Genomic DNA, 24,260 nt, shown 5'->3' on the forward strand with positions numbered 1-24,260 from the left:
ATTGGACAACCAAGCAGTTAAAATAGACACATTCATCCAGACCGGTAGGAAAGGTGGAGTCGGACAGCAGGGTGAAGAGGGGTCAAGGCACAAAAAGTGGTGGCACCGGGCCTGTAAGCCATCCCGAGTGTGCAAGACTGTAGCAGGTGGATCTTGGCCTCACAGGGGGCGGCTTGCAAACCCTGGGCAAGGGGTAGCAATAGGCAGACCCAGCAAGGCGGCAATTGTGAAGCAAGGCACTATGCGCAAGGTGGCTGGCTGACCAGGCAGTCCCAGGGTTCCAGCACCAGGAAATAGAGCCTCGGGGTACTGACTGAAAACACCCGTGGAGGTTGAGGTGCCAGGAGAGACTCCGAGCCTCACAGGAGAGTACATTGGAGAGACCCATGGGTCCTAGAATTGGCACAAGCCCCTGAGCAGACCCTGAGCATGCAAGTGGCAGCTGGCCGACCCTGGCCTAGGGGTGGCAACAGGCAGACCCAGGGAGGCAGTGATTGTGAAACAAGGCACTGCGTGCAACCCAGGATCCCAGCACCAGGAAATAGAGCCTCGGGCACTGGTTGAAAACACCTGTGGGGTTTGAGGCGCAGGGAGAGGCCCCCAGTCTCACAGGAGAGGTGGTTGGAAAGTCCAACAGGGTGCACAAGTCCAGCCACAGGGGAATTGGCACCAGAGGGGCCCATTTGCTTGGGGGAAGCGGTGGAAGGGACTGAGGTCCGATGGACAGTGGAGCAAGCGCCATTGTTCCCTCTCAGACCCTCCCTGCCCTCACAACCCAGCAACTGGGTTGCCCCACTCTGGTGAACACCTAAGGCTCTGCCCCTCATACATAACAGGCATGACCAGACCGAAGAAAAAAAAAGATGGCCCAAACAGAATTGAAAGCCCCACCATCAGTACTTTTAAGCGACCAAGAGATAGCCGACCTATCAGATGCACAGTTCAAAGCACCAGTGATCAGGATGCTCACAGAATTGGTTGATTTTGGTCACAAATTAGATGAAAAAATGAAGGCTACAATAAGTGAAATGAAGAAAAATGCAAAGGGAACCAATAGTGATGGAATGAAAGCTGGGTCTCATGTCAGTGGAGTGGACCATAAGAAAAAAACATACAACCAGAAAAGAATGAAGAAATAAGAATTCAAAAAAATGAAGAGAGGCTTAGGAACCTCCAGGACATCTTTAAATGTTCCAACATCCAAATTATAGGAGTACCAGAATGGGAAGAGGAAGAGCAACAAAAGGGAAAGGTATTTGAACAAATAATAAAGGAGAACTTCCCCATTCTGGCAAAGGAAATAGACTTCCAGGAAGTCCAGGAAGCTCAGAGAGTCCCAAAGAAGTTGGACCCAAGGAGGAACACACCAAGGCACATCATAATTACATTAGCCAAGGTAAAAATGAAGGAGAGAATCCTAGAAGCAGCAAGAGATAAGGAGACAGTAACCTACAAAGGAGTTCCCATCAGACTGTCAGCTGATTTCTCAAAAGAGATCTTGCAGGCAAGAGGGGGCTGGAAAGGAGTATTCCAGGTCATGAAAGGTGAGGACCTACATCCAAGAATACTCTATCCAGCAAAGCTTTCATTTAGAATGGAAGGACAGATAAAGTGCTTCCCAGATAAGGTCAAGTTAAAGGAGTTCATCATCACCAAGCCCTTATTGTATGAAATGTTAAAGGGACTGATCTAAGAAAAAGAAGATAGAAAACATTATAGTAAAATGACAGCAAACTCACAATTATTAACAACCACACGTAAAACAAAAACAAAAAGAAACTAAGCAAACAACTAGAACAGTAACAGAACCGCAGAAATGGAGATCACATGGAAGGTTATCAACAGGGGAGTGGGAGGAGGAGAGAGGGGGAAAAGGTACAGAAAATAAGTAGCATAAATGGTAGGTAGAAAATAGACAGGGGGAGGGCAAGAATAGTATGGGATATGTAGAAGCTAAAGAACTTATGACACATGGACATGAAGTAAAGGGCGGGGGGAATGTGGGTAGAAGAGGGTATGCAGGGTGGAGGGTAATGAAGGAGAGGAAATGGGACAACTGTAATAGCATAATCAATAAAATATATGTATAAATAAATAAATAAATCTGAAAAAATCTAAATCTGAAAAAAAGAGAAAGAAAAACTTTTCACAATTCCATCAAAAACAGACCAATATTGTCCAAGAACTCTTTGTCCTTCTAGCAGATAGAAGAGAATTCATTTTCAGTTTTACAGAAGTACACTACTGATATTAAAGGTTATTCTTCTTTAGCCATTTCAATATAACTCTTTTACAAATTAATTTTAGCAATACTCTGTGGAGGTAGGAAAAGCACATAACATATATCCATAGATAATAGGTAAACATACAAACAGAGACCCCACACCTTTAATTCCAAAACACTACTCCTCAGTGGGTAATCTTATAGAGGCTGTGAACTGTATTTGGGGCAGGAGAGCTTCTATAGCAATCTGTGTTTTAAAAAGCCTCTTTCCCCCTTTATTTTCTTCAGTCTCAGGTGATTTGGGGCAGTATTTTTGTTATCTCCTGGAATGTGTACATTTCAAAAACTTGATAAGATTTACAAATTCAAGGACAAAGAAAGAATGCAAGTTTTCTCCTAGGGGTTTTGGGACATATTTCTCTATTATCAGAAGTCTAGGTTGATTGCTAGTTAATATTTCCCTTTTTATTAGGGGTTAAATGGCATGAGGCATTCCATTTATTTTACTGTCAGTCACACACCACATGTCCTCCCCTTGGCTATCCTTACTTTCCTAGGAATTCTACCTTAGTGTCCTAGTCAAGCTTTGTCACAAACACTTTCTGGACCTTCATGGGAAGCAGCTCATGCTCTCTTAGCTTTGTAAAACAGCACATTCTCCCACCCTATCTGCCAGCCCTGAAGCTAACAGACAGTGAACTTCTGTCTGTCTCTAATCTCAGCTCTTCATTCAATTTTCTAACTTGAGTTTTCAGCCTCTAGCTAGGCAGTCACTTGTTTCCCTTCTTTTCCATTGTGTGCTATGAGTAGTTCAAGTTAAAGCAGCCAGTGTTGGGTGGTGTCCTTTTACTCACAGTGGTCCAGAGGCATCTGATGTAGGGGCTACTCCACCTCACAGAGATCGATGACTAAGTTAGATTTCCCCAAGGATGCCTCCTTCTCAAGGCTCACTTCAGTCTCCTGGTTAGATTGCCAGTTGTTGGTTCATAAAATAGTCTCTATACAAGGAGAGCAAGGAGAAACTGAAGAAAGCAGCAGGCCACTCCAGATTGGTAGGTGGCAGATTAAATGAGCAAGGAAACATACTTACTAGGCTTGTCTTGGGTACCACAAGGTGAGTGGATCTCTGCACTTGCGCACCAGAACCTTAAAGCTTTTATAGAGTCCTTAACTGAGTTCTGTCACATATACCACCTAGGTGATTTCAGCAACACATTGTTCAATCAAGGCTGTGTCCTTGAATACCTCTTAGTGTGAGAACAGTGGGCAGAACGTTGGTCAGGGTCTAGCTTGAAGGTTAACTGGTTGTCACACCCTCTTGATGAGCACTTCCTTGATAACTAATGGCATTGATAACACTTCCATGTACTCAGCCACTTGTATACTTTCTTTGGTTAGGTGTTTATCCAAGTCCTTGGCTCACTTAGAAATTTGGATTAGCCCTGACTGTGGTGACTCAGTGGATTGAACACCAGCCTTTGAACCAAAAGGTTGCCAATTCTATTTCCAGTCAGAGCACATACCTGGGTTGTGGGCCAGTTGTGGGTGTGCAAGAGGCAACCAATAGATGTTTCATTCACACATTGATGTTTCTTTCCCTCTCTTTCTCCCTCCCTTTCCCTCTCTCTAACAAATAAATACAATTTTAGAAAAGAAATTTGGTTTATTTGTCATTTTAGACTTGATTTTTAAGGAGTTCCCTTTTAACTTTTTAAAATTTTATTTCTTCTATCCCCCACCTCTGGCACCCACCATATCTGTTCTCTGTATCTATGAGCTTTTTGTGCTGTGGTTGTTGTTTTAACACTCCACATATAAGAGACATCATGCAGTATTTATCTTTCTCTGAGGAGTTCTTTATACAGGCTCCAGCACAAATAAAGCCCTTTATTATTACAAAACATTTTATTACAAAATCATAAGTGTATAATTTTGTAATATAGCAATATCACACTCAAACACACCATATGTGTGTTTTTAGGTGAAATGTTCAAATTAAAACTATAAATTATCACACTCATATTATTGCCCTACCAACCACACTCAAGCAAGCATTACTTCTGGCAGACCCTGTATATTATGCATATGTGTCCTTTTTTTTGGATATACGTTTTATAAATATTTTCTAAAGTCTGTCTTGTCTATTATTTTCTTAATGGTATCTTTCAATGAATAGAAGTTTTAAATTTTGTTAAGTTAAATTTCTCAGATTTTATGGTTATTTCTTTTGGTGTCCTGTCTAGGAGTCCTGTTGTTCTCCTGAGATCACCATACAAGCTCATTGCCTCTGAGTTCCAAACACCTTTCAATTCCTTGTCCACAATGACATTTCTTCTTCCTGGTGAGGGCAGTGTCAGGCTCTTCCAGTGCAGGGCACTGGAAAACAGATGCTAAGAAAGAAGGAACTCTGCTACCTGAGGGTCTGTGTTGTGAGGTGAGGAGATCTGGTGCCCAGCCACATGCTCTGAATGGTGTTCCCTTGCCAACTTGCAACCTCACCTTGGCCTTCTGATTACTTTCCTATGGCCTCTTGGTACAGGTTTTCAGCTGTAGGCCTCTGCATACATTCTGATGCCCCAAGCTCACCCACTATGTGCCTGACCACCAGGCATAGAGCATGCACAGCAGTGGCTGGAAGCCAGCCTGACCCACGTGAACCACCAGACCCCCATGATGTCTAGTGGACTCAGGCACACCTTCTCCATATGGAGACCTAGGCCCTTCCAGGTTAGTTGTCTCTCAGTCCTGGGGTTCCCTGGAGCTATCTTATATCTCATTGTATTAAATGTCCTGTTCAGGTCACTGTGTGGCCCCTATCCCCTGACTGGACACAGACCAATACACCCACAGAGCCTCTCATCTACACATACTCTCTGAGAAGGTCTGTGACCAACTAGAAATGAGATATATGCATATATATTTTACTATCTTAACCATTTTTAAGTAGTTAGTAGTGTTAAGTATATTCACATTGTTGTACAATAGATCTCTAGAACTTTTCATCCTCCCAACTGAAACCCTACCCTCATTACACACTAACTCCCTGTCCCTGTTTCCCAGCCCATGACATCCATATCTTACTTTCTGTCTTTATGAATTTGTCCTTTTGTGACTGGCTATTTCACTGAGTACATAATATGCTCAAGGTTCATCCACATTGTACTATGTATCAGAATTTCCTTCTTTTCCAAGGCTGAATAGTATTCCATTGTATGTATGTATACAACACATTTCTTTATCCATCCATTGTTGTTAGGCACTTGGGTTGCTTCTACCTCTTGACTATTGTGAATAGTGCTGTTGTGAGCTTGAGAGTACAAGTATGAGACGCAATATGTACATGACTGCATCAATTGCTTGCTGAGTGTCTGCTCTGTGCTAAGACAAGGGAGGTGAGAGTCAGAAAGGCCGTATGGGAAGGCTTGGGTAGATCCCTGAAAGCTGCACCCAGCCCCTGGGATTTAGAAGACAAATGACCTGAGCCACATATGTGCTATACTGCTGGTTCCAAGGGGTGTGAGCACTGTTTGCCCGTTCCCCTTACATTCTTGCTGTCTCCCATACACACATGTACGTGCTGATATAGTCTCACTCACACACAAATTACACACTCACACAATCTTACCCACATACATGGTTGCACTATTTATACATACTCACACATGCCCTCTCTCACACACACCCCTCCACTCTGAACTGACTTTCATCCACTTTTACAGGTATCCAAAGTGGGAAGGACTCTGGACTAGGACTCAGACCCCTGCGGGTAGACCTTGACTTCTCTATGTGTGGTGTGACCTTTGGGGCCTCCCTGGGAACAGCACCATCAATCCCTTTTCTCCTGGAATGTCCATGGAACATTTTCAGTTCTGGGCTACTTCTCCTCTGGCACCCAGAGGACTTTCCTACCACCCAAACAGCAGATAATCAAGAAATGAAGACTCACCCTAATATCAACCTGAGGAAATTCTAATTCATTTGACAAAACGTGTGGTCAAGAAAAGAATGTTCCTTGACACATATCTTATTAGATGGTATTGGTATTCAGAGATAGGGAATAAATGTCAAACAGCTGGCTGGCGCTGAGGCAGAGACAGTTGGATCGTGTGCTCTCTTCTGTGTAAGTTCCTCTCCTAGGTACATTTCTACCCCCACCTCAGTTAGAGCTGTGTGACTGGGTCAGATTCTTGGCTGGGATGTCTATGACAGGCCAGGTGCTATGCCAGAGACTATTTATTTATTTATTTCTAAGTCCAAACCCAAGGATATGTTTATTGATTTTAGAGAAAGGAAGCAAGAGAGAGACAGAGAGAAACATTAATCGGTTGCCTTCTGGAAACTCCCAACCAAAGATCAACCCTGCAACCTAAGTATGTGCCCTGTGCCCTGACCTGGGATCAAACCCATAACCTTTAATGTATGGGGCAATGTTCCAATGAACTGAGCCACCCAGCCAAGGCTCTTTTTATTTATTATTTTAAAATTAATTTTATTTTTAAATTTAAGTATTGCTGGTGCATAATCTTATATTAGTTTCTGGTGTATAATATAGTGATTTGACATTTACATACCTTCCAATTTGATCACCCCACTAATTCAAGTAATCATTTGTCACCATGCAAACTTATCACAGTCTCCCCTTTACCTTTTCACCCAACCCTCTGGGGACCATCTCTTTGGCCTCTGTTTCTATGAGTCTGTTTTTGTTTTTCTTTTGTTTTTAGATTCTATATATAAGTAAAATCATATGGTATTTGTCTTTCTCTGACTTATTTCACTTAGTATAATACCCTCTAGATTGTCCATGTTGTCACATATGGCAAGATTTCATTTTTTAAAATTTCTGACTAATACTCCATGGATGCATGTATCACATATATCCATTTGTCTATTGATGTACACCTAGGTTGCTTCTATATCTTGGTTATTATAAATACCACATTTTTCCATGTATAATGTACTCCCATGTATAACTCACATCCACATTTTTGTGTGCATTATACACAGGATTATTATACCCATGTTATGTAGTCATTATATCCATGTATAATGTGCATCCTTATTTTCCCTCAAAAATTTGGGCAAAAAGGTGTGCATTTTACATGGCAAAATATGGTAATCCTGCAGTGAACATAAGGATGCATATATCTTTGTGAATTAATGCTTTGAGTTCCTTTGGCTATATACCCAAAAGTGCAATTGTTCAGTCACAAGGCAGTTCATTTTTTAAATTTTTGAGGAACCTCCATACTATTTTCCATGCACCAATCTGCATTCTACACCAGTGTGCAAGAATTTCCTTTTCTTCTCATCCTTGCCAACACTTGTTATTTGTTGACTTTTTGGTAATAGCCATTCTGAGTGGTGTGACATGGTATCTCATGGTGGTTTTAATTTGAATGCCTCTAACTATTAGCAATGTTGAACATCTCTTCATATGTTTTTTGGCCACCTGCATATCCTTTCTTTCTGAAGAAATGTCTCTTCATGTCTTCTGTCCAATTTTTTATTGGATTGTTTATTTTATTTTATTTTTGTTATTAAGCTGTATGAGTTCCTTATATGCCTTGGATATTAACCCCTTATTGGATGTATCATTTGTGAATATCTTCTTCTACTCAGTATGTGGTATGTTTGCTTTGTTGATGGTTTCCTTCACTGTGCAAAAGCTTTTTATTTGATAAAGTTTTACTTGTTTATTTTTGCTTTAGTTTCCCTTGCTTGAGAAGACATATCCAAAAAGACATTACTCAGACTGATACAAAACACTTTACCGCCTATGTTTTCTTCTAGGGGCTCTAGGATTTTAGGTTTTAAATTTAAATCTTTAATTCATTTTGAGTTTATTTTTATGTATGATGTGAGCAAGTGGTCCAGTCTCATCTTTGCATGTATCTGTCCAGTTTTCCCTATACCACTGCTGAATAAACTGTATTATCCCCATTGTATATTTTTGCCTCCTTTCTTATAGATTAGTTGACCATATAAGCAATGGCTTATTTCTGGGCTTTCTATTCTGTTTCATTGATCTGTGTATCTGTTTCGTGCCAGTGCCATGCCTTTTTGATTACTATAGTTTTGCAGTATAGTTTGAGTTCGAGGAACTTGATACTTCTCACTTTGTTCTTTGTTAAGATTGTTTTGTCTATTTGTGGTCTTTGTGGTTCCATGTAGATTTTAGAATCATTTGTTCTAGTTCTGAGAAGAATGTCATTGGTATTGTGATAGGGGTTGCACTGAATTTGTAAATTACTTTGGGTAGCATGGATATTTTAACAATATTAATCCTTCCAATCCATGAGCCAGGTACTTTATATGCTGTGTCACATATGGTAAGCATGACTACAAGTAACACAAACTTCAAAGTACCAGTTGTTTAAGCAAGAAAGATGTTTTTTTTTTCTTACCACACAGAGGACACCTGAGCCAAGCACAACAGGGCTGTTGTAGCAGTTCCATGCAGTTAGAAGCCAAGTTTCCCCTATCCTTCTGCTCTGCCATACTCAGCACATAGCCTCCACCTACTGGTCTAAGATAACTGCATTATTTCCAGCCATCATGCTTGCATCCCACAGTGAAAGGAGGAAGAGAAAAAGAAGGGTGCACCCCACACTCTAAGACACTTCTCCGAAGTTTCTGGATATATTCACTCACATCTATGGCCAGAACTCATCCACATGGCTATATCTAGATGTGATGGAAGTAGGGAGATGGACTTTTTAGTCCAGGCACCCATGTTCCGAACTAAAGTTCAAGGTGATGGAGGAAAAAGAGAATGGACAGTGGAGGGGCACTTAACCATCTCTGTTACACATACCTAATCCTAATAAGTTTTAATAATTTCTAAAATTTAAATTTTATTTATATATTGTTTATTAAGTATCTTGATCATACAGTGTAAAATTCAAAATGACATGTGGTGAAATCTGTCCCCCTTTCTCCTGGCCCCATGGGGGAACAAAGTCCTCCAGGTCTACAGTTCTCAAAGTGGGTCCTTGGACTAGCCTAGGATCATAGGGGATTTTCAAAAAAAGCAGATTTTTAGGCCCCTGCCTCTGTGTGGGGGTGAGGCCAGGAATCGTGTTTCATCCATCCCTTATGGTTTCTAAGTCAGCTCAACTCTGAAGGCACCAGGCACCCTGTTTCAATGGAAGCACTACTGACAGCTCATTCTTTCTTGCTGCTGCTTCACTCAGTGACACTCAGAACCCCCTCTTAACAGCTTGACTGGAAAATAATCACACCCTCATATCACAGCACATAAAATGGACACCACTCAAATATATTCACACTTGTGCATCCATCCCCATAATCAGTTCTGAGATACTTTGATCATTCTTTTTTATCTTAATTTAATTTTTGAATAGTCATATTTAAGTGCCTCAAACATTTTATGAAGTCCTCTCCTCCATGCCTGCCCCCATCCACTTAGTGGTCCTCATACACAGACCACCACCGCGTTTCCTGCTCTAACCTCTTGTTGATAAGCAGTGAGTTGGGAATAGATGTGCTCTTTACCCACACACATGGGTGATGGCAGGCTGCACTCTCACAGTCTTGCGCTTTGCGCATTTTCCCTACCTCTTCTGTGTGGTGATGGGGCCCACCTGGCCAGCTTCTAGGGGTCTCAGGGGTTCTGTGTGTGACAGGCTCACACACAGCAGAAGCAGGACCAGTGAGGCTTTGGACATCCCCCCCGCCCCCACCCAGAGTTTCTTTGGTCAGTGGCCAGCTCTGGACTGCCAGCTAGGTGGGGAATAAAGACATCCCCTCTCCCAGGTTTCCATTACCAAAATCCAGAGACAGGCCAGGCTTCTGGGGGCCCTAACATGCACTCCGCGATGGCGCTGGTCTGTTAAGTCTGTCCAACTGTGAGACTGTGAGCTCTCTGAGGTCCAGGAGGGGTCTGTGTGAGACGTGTCCTCACAAATGTTTGTCCTTGCAGCCATACCAGTAACTCTGGACCTCAGACACTTACTGCATTTTCTGAAACCTCAGTTTCCTCTTCTGTAGAATGTGGACACCACTATTCACCTCGCATTGAGCAGGACACATTGAGAGACAGCCATGACATTAGGGAAGCAGAAATGTTTTCCTCTCCTCTCTTCTCAGAAGAAAAGTAACCTTGAACACAATTTAGCATTCCAAGCTCTCAGAACCAAATTAAGCCTTACAGCCTATTTTGCTCCCATGCTGGATAGCTGCCAGCAGGAGGCACAGCACACCAGGGCTGAAAAAAGCCCTGCTCTCCAAGGCACTGATCCAGGACAGGGCCCAGGACTTGGCCAGAGGAGTGTGGAAAATTTAATTAAAGATTTTCTTGGGCACAGGCAACCAAGAGAAAAAGAGACTCCATCAAAATTAAACAATTTGGTGCATCAAAGAACACTACCAAGGGAGTGCAAAGACAGCCATAAAATGGGAGAAAATATTTCCAAATCATAGTCCTGACCAGGGTCTATTATCTAGAATATATAGAGAACCCCTGAAACTCAACAGCAAATAGGCAAACAACTTGATTCAAAAATAGGCAAAGGACTTGAATAGATATTTCTCTCAAGAAGATACGCAAAAGGTCAATAAACACATAAACATAATGCAAATCAAAACCACCTCACACCCATTAAGGTGGTTAGAATCGCAAACATAGAAAATCAACATCTGTTCTGGTGTCCAGTTTCATGGGAAAGTAGCTGGGGGGTTATTGCACCTTAGGGCTCAGGAACTGAAACATAACCTAGGTCAAGATGTTATCTTTTGCCTGCCAGAGGTCTAGACTCTGTGACCATCAGTCAGGTCTGGGCTACTGTCTTCTGCTGATTATCATCATGAGAGGGAGACAGACAGATAGACAGACAGGATTTGAAAAGCTAGGATTTAAAGCTAAATTTAATCAAAGACAAAAGGAATCTTGGTTTCACTTACAATTTGTCTCCCTCAATTAATCACAAGTGGTCTGAAACTAAACCCGATGGCGTCAGAGTAGGAAGGAGCAGATTCGGCTTCCCTCTGCACAGGGGAGAAAATCCTGACCGATCTATGGAGTAGAGAAGCAAGCAAACAACATACTTCAACATATGTGAAAATAAGGGACCAAGGAATGTGGCAGAACCGAAAAACTGGACCCTAAGAAAAGTGCTGCAACAAGGTAGGGTCCTGGGGACCAGCGAGTGGTCTGGGGGCTGCAGCCCCAAGCCCAGTGCCCTCTGCTGGGTTTGCCACAGAGTCCTTGGGAGAGAGCCAGGACAATTGCTCCCTCCCCAGCCAAACAAGGTCTGAGCGGCACTGGGAGGAATCCAGGTGCTAGCAAACACACAAGGGCTGTGAGCACCTTTGGAGGCTGTGGACATCTGAGGGACTGGGTCGCTCAGCGGGCCCTGATCCCCACAGTCACTGGTCTGGCTGGAGAGTTTGGCGGCGCGAAAAGCCAGGCCACTGTGTGGAGCGGCAGGCTTGAACGGGAGGAATTTCTCAAGAGGAAGGAGTGAATAGACAGACACTGCTTGGGGAATTTCCCTAAAGTGATCAATCACTCCAGCCTCCCTGCCACCCAGCCAAGAGCACACAGGCACAGTGCACGGGGGAGAGCATCCCCGCACCCCAGTCCACAGCAGTAACCCTGGGGAAAGGCCTGATTCCCACACCCAGGGCGCAGGGCTGAGGAGCCACGTTAGCTTCCCAGACAGTGCATGCCACTGACCTAGGAAGAAAAGCCACACCAATCACCCCTTAGTCTGCCTCATCCAGCAGGAACAGAAAAACTGGTTTGGCCACTTTGAAACCAAGGGACTTTTTAATGTGATTTTATTCTTTTTTAACAATTTTTAATTTTAAAATGTTATTGTTTTTATTCTCTTTTGATTTCTTTTTCCTCTCTTTCCTGAATTCTTGTTTTATTCCTTCCTCCTGCTTTCCTCCAATTTTATCTCTTCTTCCTTCCTTTGTCTGCCTTTTTTATTTTTATTTTTTTTAAATACTTACAAGTGAGACAAAACCCCGGATCTGTGAAAAACCCAAAGTTGAACCCAAAGAAGGGGCATCACAACAGCTGGGACACTGAAACAAATTTCACTCTGCTAGTACAGAGAACCTGCAAGTTATTGCATATTTGTATTATTATTATTTTTCCAGTATTCTTACATCTTTTTTAAATAGTATTTTTGTATCCCTCTTCTTTTTGTATAGTCTGCTTTGCTAGGCTGGTTATTTTGTATGACCTGACAGCTTTCCCCTGATATCTCTTTCATAGTGTATTGCTAATCTACTGTCCTTTAACTCACCTGTGTCCCATTAGCACCCTACTCGAGGTTCTGTACTCTCTATTCTTGTTACCTAGATCTCATAGATTCTGTCATATGATTGTTGACCTAACATTATTGTAAATAATTCCTGCAATTGTAATTACCTCACAACACCCCTCCCAGAACTTAGCCCATTTCAAAGTTTCCTGAACTCTAGTACTGTAGTGGTTAACTATATTCCCTCACATACTTCACCTATTTACTATCTTTTACTCTCACCTTACCTTAGAATCTGACCTCCCACAACCTCACTGCTTTCTAGATCCAACTCACAATCCTTCCTTCCCCAACAAGAGTCTTATCTTCTTTCCATCCTTTCTAAAAATCAGCTACTAGGTGGAAGATCATGGTTAACACTATATATAGTCCAAGGATCTCCTATCTCTTCTCTACTGGCTGCTACTGTAAATATCAGAGAATACTCTCTTGCTGTCTTAAACCATTTTGCCTCCCCCTCCAACTGATCACAAAAAAGAGTAGGTGGAAGCAGTGAGCACCAGGATACCCACTGGAAGAGGAAACCCAACAACAAAGGAGCCACTAACAGATAACAGCAGAAGGTGAAGGAGGGAGTGGTAACCAGACAAACCTCAATCCAGGACCTATCTGGAAATACAACTAAACAATAGAGACAGTACCCAATGCAAACAACTGAACAAGAGCAAGAGAGGATCCTTAAAACCTTTTACACACAGAAGAACCAGCTTCAACACAACCTTCCCTTACCAGCACAAAAAAATACAGGAGGTGGTGGACAGAGGAACCCCCATTTAACCAGCTGGTGGGAAGAAACCACCAAAGAAAGACCCAAAAACAATCAAAACCCAAAGGCCAACACAAAGCCACTTAAATGACAGCCCAAGACCAGTGAGCTTGCGAGATCAAGGAAACTGCACCACTGAGACTCACTGCTATTCTACTACAGAAGTTCACACCACAAACCCAGTGAGCCAGAACAGAACAATTTAAGAAGCTGAGGCAAATAAGAAGAGTCTCACCAACAAGGGGAAGACAAAGAAACAATCCCCAAATAAAAGGAAAGGAGGAAGCCTCAGAAAGAATGCTAAATGAAATAGAGGCAATTCAACTATCAGATATTGAATTCAGAGCAATGATTGTCAGGAAGCTCAATGAGCTCACAATGAGCTACCAGAAACTAGAGGGAAGCTACAATGAACTCACTGAAAACTATGTGAACACGAAAAAGGATATAGAAACTCTCAACAAGGGCCAAGAGGAAATGAAGAATACAATTTCTGGACCAAAGAACACAGTAGAAGGAATGAAAAGCAGGATCAATGAAGCAGAAGATCAATCAGCGAGCTAGAGGACAAAGTAGAAGAAAACACCCAGAAAGAGCAAGAAAAGGAAAAGAGGCTCAGAAAGAATGAAGAGGGATGAAGGGAAATGCAAGACAATATGAAACGTAATAATATCCGTATAATAGGGATACCAGAAGGAGAGGAAGAAGAGCAAGGGATAGAAAAACTGTTTGAAAAATAATGAAGAAAAACTTCCCTAATTTGATGAGAGAAAAAGTCACGCAAATCCAGGAAACACAGAGAGTCCCAATCAAGGAGAACCCAAAGAGGCCCACCTCAAGACACATCATAATTAAAATGGCAAAATTTCAAGACAAAGAGAGAATCTTAAAGGCAGCAAGGGAGAAACAGGAAGTAACATACAAGGGGGCCCCAATAAGGCTAACAGTTGACTTCTCAATGGAAACACTCCAAGCCAGAAGAGAATGGCAAGAAATAATCCAAGTAATGACAACCAGAGGCCTGCAACCACGACTACTTTACCCAGCCAGTCTGTCAATCAAGATAAAAGGCCAAATAAGAAGCTTCTCAGACAAAAGAAGTCTAAAAGAATACACCTCCACAAAACCAGCTCTCCAAGAGATGCTAAAGGGACTGCTTTAAGGAAAGAAAGGAAAAGAGAGAGAGAGAGGAACACATGTACATAAAAGGCAATGAATAAGTACCTATCAATAAAAACTTTAAATGTAAATGGATTAAATGCTCCAATCAAAAGACATAGAATAGTTGATTGGATAAGAAAAAATGACCCACACATATGCTGCCTACAAGAGACCCACCTCAGGATAAAAGACCTGCACAGGCTGAAAGTGAAGGGCTGGAAACAAATTTTCCAAGAAAATGGACAGGAAAAAAAAAAGCCGGGGTAGCAATACTCATATCAGACAAAATAGACTTCCAAAAAAGGGCCATAAAGAGAGACCCAGAAGGACATTTCATAATACGCAAGGAAATAATCCACCAAGAAGACATAAATATTGTAAATATACATGCACCCAATATAGGAGCACCCAAATACAAAAAGAAATTCTTAGAGGATTTTAAGAATGATATTGACAGCAACACAATTATTGTGGAGGATTTTAACATCCCACTATCAAAAACAGACAGATCTTCTAAACAAAATATCAAGATATTGTGGCATTGAACAATACCCTAGATGAAATGGACTTTACTAATATATACCGAGCCCTCCATCCCAAAGAAACTAAATACACATTCTTTTCAAATGTATACAGAACATTTTCAAAGATTGACCACATGACAGGACACAAAACAAGCCTCAACTAATTCAGGAAAATTGAAATCATACCAAGCATTTACTCAGATCACAAGGGACTGAAGCTAGAAACCAACCCAAGGAAAAAACCCAAAACACTCAAAATCATGGAGATTGAATAGCATGCTATTGAACAATGAATTGGTCAAGAATGATATTAGGGAAGAAATCAAAAGGTTTCTGGAAACAAATGAAAACGAATTCACAACAACCCAAAACTTATGGGACACAGCCAAGGCAGTCCTGAAAGGGAAGTTCATAGCGATACAGGCCCACCTAAAAAAGTTAGAAGCATTTCAAACAAACAAGCTAACCCTACATCTACAAGAACTCGAGGAACAACAACAAAGACAGCCCAGAGCAAGTAGAAGGAAGGAAATAACCAAGATCAGAGCAGAATTAAATGACATAGAGACTAAAAGCACAATTCTAGGGATCAATGAATCCAAGAGCTGGTTCTATGAAAAGATAAATAAAATCGATAAGCCTTTAAGCAGACTCATCAAGAAAAATAGAGGGAAGGCCCAAATAAACACAATCAGAAATGAAAGAGAGATTACAACAGATACCACAGAAATAGAAAGGATTGTAAGAAATTACTATGAAGAACTGTATGCCAAGAAATTTGAAAACCTAGATGAAATGGACAAATTTCTAGAAAAATGTGATCTTCCAAACCTCAATGAAAAAGAAGCAGACAGCCTGAACAAACAAATAACAGCAAAAGAAATTGAAGCAGTAATCAAAAATCTCCCAACACACAAAAGCCCTGGGCCAGATGGTTTCACAGGAGAATTCTATAAAGCATTTAAGGAAGAGATAACCCCTATCCTTCACAGACCATTTCAAAAAATCCAAAAAGATGGAAGACTCCCAAACTCCTTTTATGAGGCCAACATCATACTAATTCCGAAGCCAGATAAAGACACAACAAAGAAAGAAAACTTCAGGCCAATATCGCTGATGAACATAGATGCTAAAATCCTCAACAAAATACTGGCAAACTGCATCCAACAATACATTAAAAAGATCATACATCATGACCAAGTGGGATTCATCCCAGAGATGCAAGGATGGTGCAATATTCCCAAATCAGTAAATGTAATACATCACATAAACAAAAGCAAAGACAAAAACCACGTGATCATATCAATAGATGCAGAAAAAGCATTTGATAAGGTACAGCGCCCATTTATGATAAAAACACTCAGCAAAGTGGGAATAGAGGGAGCATTCCTCAACATAATAAAGTCCATACATGAGAGACCTACAGCCAACATCATACTCAATGGGCAAAAATTAAAATCTTTTCCACTAAGATCAGGGACAAGACAAGGCTGTCCACTTTCACCACTTCTATTCAATATAGTACTGGAAGTTTTAGCCACAGTGATCAGCCAAGAAAAAGAAATAAAAGGCATAGAAATCAGAAAGGAGGAAACAAAACTGCCACTGTTTGCAGATGACAAGATAGTGTACATAGAAAATCCTGTAGACTCCACCAAAAAACTGCTTGACCTAATAAATGAATTTGGCAAAACAGCAGGATACAAAGTCAATATCCAGAAATCAAAGGCATTTCTGTACACCAGCAATGCAACAGCAGAAGCAGAAATCAAGAAAAAAATCCCACTTGAAATAGCAAAAAGAAAAATAAAATACCTAGGAATAAACCTTACCAAAGAGGTAAAAGATCTGTATTCAGAAAACTACATAACACTGAGGAAAGAAATCAAGGAAGACACAAACAAATGGAAACATATACCATGTTCATGGATTGGAAAAATTAATATCATCAAAATGTCCATACTACCCAAAGGAATTTACACATTCAATGCAATATGTATTAAAGTACCAATGGCTTATTTCACAGACATAGAATAAAAACTTCAAAAATTTATATGGAACCATAAACGACCCCAGATAGCTGCTGCAATTTTGAGAAAGAAGAGTAAAGTAGGAGGGATCACAATACCTGACACTAAACTATACTACAAGGCCACTGTTATCAAAAGAGCATGGTACTGGCATAAAAACAGGCACATGGACCAATGGAACAGAACAGAGAGCCCAGGAATAAACCCAAGTCTCTACAGTCAATTAATATTTGACAAAGTAACCAGCAACATAAAATGAAATAAAAATAGCCTCTTCAACAAATAGTGTTGGGAGAACTGGACACTATATGCAAAAAAAAATGAAACTCGAGCACCAACTTACACCTTACACAAAAATAAATTCAAGGTGGATAATAGACTTAAATATAAACCATGACACCATTAAAGTCCTAGAAGAGAACGTAGGCAGGAAAATCTCAGATATTTCACGCAGAAACTTTTTTACTGATATGTCTCCTAAAGCAAGGGACATAAAGGAAAGAATAAACAAATGGGACCTCATCAAAATAAAAAGCTTTTGCACAGCTAAAGAAAACAGTATCAAAATAAAAAGAGAACCAACTGTATGGGAAAACATATTTGCCAATGATACCTCAGACAAAGGTTTAATCTCCAAAATAGATAAAGAACATACACAACTACACTCTAAGAAGACAAGCAACCCAATTAAAAAAAAATGAGCAAAGGACTTGAACAGACACTTCTCCAAGGAGGACATACAGAAGACCAAAGACACATGAAATGTTGTTCAATATCGCTAGCTATCAGAGAGATGCAAATTCAAACCACAGTGAGATACCACTTCACACCAGTCAGAATGGCCATCATAAACAAAGCAACAAACAACAAGTGTTGGAGAGGTTGTGGAGAAAAGAAGACTCTAGTGCGCCGTTGGTGGGACTGCAGACTGGTACAACCACTGTGGAAAGCAGTATGGAACTTCCTCAGAAAACTAAAAATGGATCTGCCTTTTCACCCAGCAATTCCATTGCTGGGACTCTATCCTAAGAACACTAAAACACCAATACAAAAGAACCTTTGCACCCCGATGTTCGTATCAGCACAATTTACAATAGCTAGGTGCTGGAAGCAACCTAGATGCCCATCAGTAAATGAGTGGATCAAAAAACTATGGTACATTTACACAATAGAATTCTATGCAGCAGAAAGAAAGAAGGAGCTCCTACCCTTTGCAACAGCTTGGATGGAGCTGGAAAGCATTATGCTAAGCGAAATAAGCCAGGCAGTGAAAGACAAATACCATATGAGCTCACCTTTAACAGGAATCTAAACAACAAAACAAAGAAAAAGTAAAATATAAACAAGGTCACTGAAATAGAGGACAGGCTGACAGTGACCAGAGGGGAGAGAAGAGGGAATTTCAGGGGAGAATGGGTAGGGTTTACAGGAACAAATTTAAAGGACACATGGACAAAAACTAAGGGGACAATGGTAATGGGAGGGAAGTGGGCAGGGTTGGGTAGGTGGGCTGGAATGGGAGTAAAAGGGAGAAAACTGTACTTGAACAAAGATTAAAATTTAAAAAAAGAAAAAAGAAAATAAATGTTGACAAGCATGCGGAGAAACTGGAATCCTCCTGTGCTGCTGTTGGTGTATAAAATGCTACAGCTGCTGTGGGAGACAGTCTAGCTGTTCCTCAAATGGTTAACAGAGACCTTGGGGCCCACCAGTCCCACATAGTTACAAAAATATGCACATGAATGTTCACAGCAGCCAAAAAGTGGAAGCAACTCAAATGTCCATCAGCAGGGGATGGATAAAGAAATTGTGGGCCATCCATACAATGGAGTGGTATTCAGCCATACAAGGAATGAAGCTCTGACACATTCTACAAGGTGTATGAACTGGAAAACACTATGTGAGTGAAAGAAGCCTGACACAAAAGCTACATAGCATACATGAAATGTCCTGAATAGGCAATTATAGAGACAGAAGGACTAGTGGTTGTTCAGGATCTGGGGGAGATGGTGGGAAGTGGAGAGTGACTGCTTGATAAGGCCTTCCCCTGCCCCACTTCCCCAAACTTTTTAAAATTAAATCAAGAAGCAATGATGATAAATCTCTAGAAGATAGTCACTTTGGGGGATTCTGCCCTTGAAAACATGGCATTTGAATTCCAGACACATGCCAGAGTATACTAAACAGGTGAGAAGCTGAAACCCTAAACTGATCTTCTTCTGCCTTTCCCCAGCCCATGGTTTGTCTTTGTGTCCACTGTGGCATCATTCACTGTTGTCTATAGCTCTCTGAGCTCTCTGTAGGCAGCAACTGTAGAATTGGAACAACTCCATTAGAAGCTACCAGCCCTATGTCAAAGCCAGGAACATGCTTGTCTAAAGCAGCAGGCAAACCCTCTTATGTTGAGTTTTGTTAGCACCTGTGTCCTGTGCCAGGGCTCCTGGGTCATAATGAGAACTGGGCTGAGGATGGAGGGGAGCAAGAGCAATATCACTAGCCTCAAATGGGATCATTTACATCAAAAATGTTCAGGGCCCTGTGTTTGTAGTTGGATTGTCAGTATTTTTTGTGTTGTCAGGTACAAGTTCATGTATTTTCAGCATTATGTCTATATTCTAGTGTAATGGCTAAAGCTTCTTGAATCTTCAAAGGATGGCTGAGATCCCTCAGATACTTTTCAAGGAACCTGAGCAAGTCACTGCTGTGGATATTTCTTAAATAACCTCTGTCTTCCATCTGGTAGTGTCTGTTTTTCTGGTCTTCAAGCTGAACCATAAAGTTTCTAAATTCTGTTTCATCTTTAAAGTTGAAGCAGCAGGCCATAGTAGTTGAGGGCTATCAGCTCCATGGGAACATGGTCTCTGGACTTCAGCCAGGAAAGCCAGGTCTTCTTTTGAAAAGATGAGAATGTGCTGGAATTAGTGGAGGTACCTGCAGAAGTCTGTGACTGCTAACAACCACTGGATTGTATGCTTTAAAATGGGAATTTTATGGTATGTGAATTATGTCTCAATTTTTTAAAAAGACTTTGTTGGTTAGTGTGACAATATTGTGTTCATGTTCTTGAAATGTTGGCCCTGCAGCACCCCTTTCCCCTGGCTTCCCGCTGCCAGAACATTGTTATACATTTCTGCCCTGTTTCCAGACATTTTCAGCTTTCTGTTGAATTCATGTTCTTGTTCATTTCTCCCTTTCTCTGGGCAAGGGCATGGAATGGACAGGGTAGGAAACTGCAATGTGGCAGACAGGAGAGTGTCTGCAGGGAGGTGGTGCGGCTCAGGGACTGGGCCGTGCAGATTAGGGTTGGCAGTATTCACTGTCCATTGGACCCTGCTGTGTGGTCCCAGGACAGTGACACCAAAGGAGAGTTGCATCTGCAGCAGGACCAATCTGGGTATCTCGAAGGCTTTGTGCTTGCAGAAGTCAGCCCTCAAGCCCTGGAGTAGGGCTAACTCTAAATAACTCCAAAGTTGCCCTTGGAGTAGATACATTTATTTAACTAAGTAATAAGTAAACACTTTCCCTGGCCATGATCTTGAGGCTAAGACTTATTAAGACTTCGCTTGATGGGGTCCCTGAAAGGAAGAGGTGGGTTCATTGCCTAGCCCATCCAGCTCAGACCAGCTCAGGACCTGCCAGAGTGAGGGAGGTGCTGGAACTAGAGGGGCAGGGTCCCTTAGCTGAGACCTGATTGTTGAGCAGGGAAGAGGCAGTTGCAGTGAGGATGATGATGATGATGATGACGACAATGACAACAGTAATGCTGGTGATTTCCGGTGACAGGCAGCCATGGGCTGGGAAATGGACTGGTTAAGGGCTTAGACAAGCCGCTGGTACCTCATGGAAATGACCTCAAGTCTCACCTTGACCCATGGTAAACAAGAGTAATGTTGACAACAACACAGAACCATTTGCAGCCAGGCTGTCTGACTTGAATCTTTTCAAAGTCCTGAGAGTGGACATACATTTTGTTCCTGATTTACAAGGCAGGTGGCTGACCCTGGATTTGAGCCTCATCTTGGATATGGCTGGCCCATCTGCTCTGTGGGGAGGTATCATCCACACTGTGTTCCTGTGTGAGAGTGAGAGCAGTGCTTGGTCACATTATCAAAGGCTGGGAGCTGGAGGTCCTGCATTGAGTCCCAGACCAAGGACTCACAGCTAGGTGGAGAGGGTTGAGAGGCTGAACTCACACCTAATAAGAGACATGGAAATTAAACCCTGGCTAGGGTACCACTGTTATCCTAATGCAAAGTCAATGAACAGCATGTGCTTTGTGGGCAAGGCTGCATGGCTAGTGGAGGTAAATTGGTAGAACCTTTCAGGAGGATCATTTGGGAAAATCTATCACAATTTCAGCTGCATAAACTTCTTCCCCAGCAGCGGGTTCAGGGCTGGCCACATGTGGACAATGCACAGTACAGCGGTGGGACAGCTGTGGCTACCATTTGAAAATACCAGAAAAGCACAAAGGAAAATGGAATTCACCAAAACAGATATAAGCACTGTTAATATCCAGTGTCTTTTTTTCTGAAATTATTCTTTATTTGCTGTTTTAACCATTGTTCATTGAACTTCTACAATACTCCGAGCCTCTTGCACCTGGAACCCAGTGCTGATTGTATGAGCCCACCTTTGTTGTGGTGGTAAGAGCCAATCTCAAAGCCAAGGGTTTAGGATAAATGAGGGGTTATCCAGGTCCTCTTGCTGGAACTTGATTGTTCCCAATTTTTGCACTTTGAGTAATTCTGAGGTAAATAACTCTAAACCTAAATCTTTGCTTTCCTAGGTGTAGTTTCCAATAAGTGGTCCAAGAATAGGAGTAAGTGTGAGAGTTTGACAAGTGACTCTCCTGAAAGGCTGATGGGTTGTCCCACAGCCTGCCATTGTACCCCTCTGCCAGCTCCAGGCCTTATTGGTAAAACAAGGACTGCTAATCTCTACTTGAATATGCCCTCTGATAGTTCCTGGTGTGACAGAACCTGGCTCTGTGCATTCCATAACCTTTTGTCTGAGCCTGGCCTTTGCTCTCTTTTCCCTCAGGAATTTGGGCTTTTCCATCTACACTGAACCTGCATTTACCAATGAGCTTTTTGCATATCGGTGATGAGCCCCTCTCACCTTCCATATCCGCTTCAAATATTTTTTCTTAAGGAAATGCCTGCTTTTCAATCTGGTTTCTGAATATTTTTAATTCAGTCAGTTTTATCTTCCTTTTTAAAGCCCAGCATCCCCTATCTAACTACCCCCAGCCCCCCATAGTTCTTGTTCAGAAGCTGACACACACACATACATATATGAATGTTCACAGAAAGCTCCCTCAGGGCTGGGACCAGTCCTCCTTAGGACCTGGAACCCTCGTTCTGCAGCCTGCCTACTGCATGCCCTTGGTTGGCATCCTTTCCTACTCTGAACTTGGTTTCTCCATGAGTGTAAAGACCTTTTTTGCTCTCATCTGCACAAGCTTCCACCGGTCACTTTCAGGCCCAAGTCCCCCCTGCCACCTCATCCCAGCCCCACACCCTCAGAGATCCAGACCAGAGCCACCTCTTACCCCACGCAGTAGATATGCCCTCCTCCTCAATGTTTCCCACCACTCCCTGTCCTTATCTTGTGGATGCCAGGGCTTAGCTCTTGTCTAGTCATCACTGCAGTGCTAATTGGACAATGCCCCAAGCCCAAGGCTGCCTAAAGTACCCTGATGGTGCTCTGTGGGAACCAGTCATGTTTTAGGTCTTTGCTTAAAGCAGAGAACACTTCTGGTTATCAGTGTCTAATTATCTTGCAAAATGGCAATTCCAGTTTGTTCATCGAATGGCCACTGCTGTGGTTTATTGATCAGTGACTTCATTCCTGGGTGCGCAGTTTACATAAAACCTTGACAAACAGAAATTGTAGCCTAAAGGCTTCAAGAGGGTGCCACCTGCTCCCTTGGCAGGTATGTGTGGGGTGCTGAGACTGGGAGGGTGGCATAAGCATTTAAGGAGCACCCCCTGTGTGCCAGGTTGTCTGGGACATTCTCATCCTGCCTTGCACGGCATGATAAGGCAAGGCAATTGATAGATACGCCATCTGAGGCCACAAGGATGAAGCCTGCCCTTTCCCCCAGGAGTTGGTGCACATCTGCAAAAGGAGCCAGCCTGCATTCCCAAGGTCAAGGTCAGGGAGCAATTTCCCATTGGTTTGGAGAAGTCCTTCTCTTACACCCAGTCCTTCAGTCCATAAGTGGCATCTGCTACATGTCTTGCCCATTGGAGTATTCCAGCCTTGTTCACAGGGATGGTTCAGGGTTGGATACATGACCTATTAATTGATGAGATTCTGTTCCATGGATTTTTCCTAGGGCCACCAAGGGAGAAGCAGAGAATGTCAGATTGGAGCTGTTGGAGGCTGTGGGTTCCATTTTGAGGAAGGGTCAGACTGTGCATGAAGAAACCACAGAAGGAAACAGAGCTGAGAGATGGGAGAGGGAGAGCCCTGGACACAACACTGGAGTGCCTGGATCCAGCCACATTTGAAATTGTAGCTGCTCACCAGATCTTCCACTAAATGATGCAATAAACTCCGCTTTTGGTTTAAACCAGTTTGAGCTACAGTTTTGTAGCTTGCAAGAAAATTGTTTTGAGTAATGTGCACTTTTAGAAGGGGACACACAGAGAATCAGAAGACTTCCCACTTCTATACCCAGAGTCAATGAGCATGAAAGAGGAGCCACGATTTGTCTGGTCCCATCAGACAACTAGTCTAGAAGACAGGCAGCGGGCAGAAGGGGCAGAAGCAGAAGCACCTGAAAGGGACATAGCAGTGATCAGTGTGTGCAGAAAGAATAAAATGCAGTCATGGCAAAGTCTCACAACTTTTCTTGTGAGTTTCAAAATTTTCAAAATGTGGTTGAGAAAAACAAAAGACTGTGCCAACCCTATGTGAGCCATAGTGGGGTTGTGAAGGACATGCTATATTGGGCACCAGAGGCAAGAGTTGCTTCTATGTCTGACCTGGAGCCTATGGTGGGGTAGCTGGGCCTCTGTCTCAGTTTGTATCTGCTCCTTAGGAACCTGCCATGTGCCTATAACCTTGGGCAGGTGGTTGGCTGTGTCCCAGAGCTTGGCTTCCCACTGTAAATGCAGAGTTGTTACAATTCCTACTTCATGTAGTGGTGTTGAGACCTAAAATCATAATTTGTGTGTTGGGCTTGAACCAACCCAGTCCAGGGAGTGACAGTCAGTGCTTGCAGGGTGTTGGGGGACATGCCCTGTG

General features: G+C 42.3%; 1 pseudogene; it reads left to right on the top strand.

The window, feature by feature from the left end:
* LOC114503882 overlaps positions 1-20,449 on the top strand; it is a 131,526-nt pseudogene extending 111,077 nt beyond the window's left edge.
* The last annotated feature ends 3,811 nt before the right edge of the window (positions 20,450-24,260 follow it).

The sequence above is a fragment of the Phyllostomus discolor genome, chromosome 3, assembly GCF_004126475.2.
Source record: "Phyllostomus discolor isolate MPI-MPIP mPhyDis1 chromosome 3, mPhyDis1.pri.v3, whole genome shotgun sequence".
NCBI lineage: Eukaryota > Metazoa > Chordata > Mammalia > Chiroptera > Phyllostomidae > Phyllostomus > Phyllostomus discolor.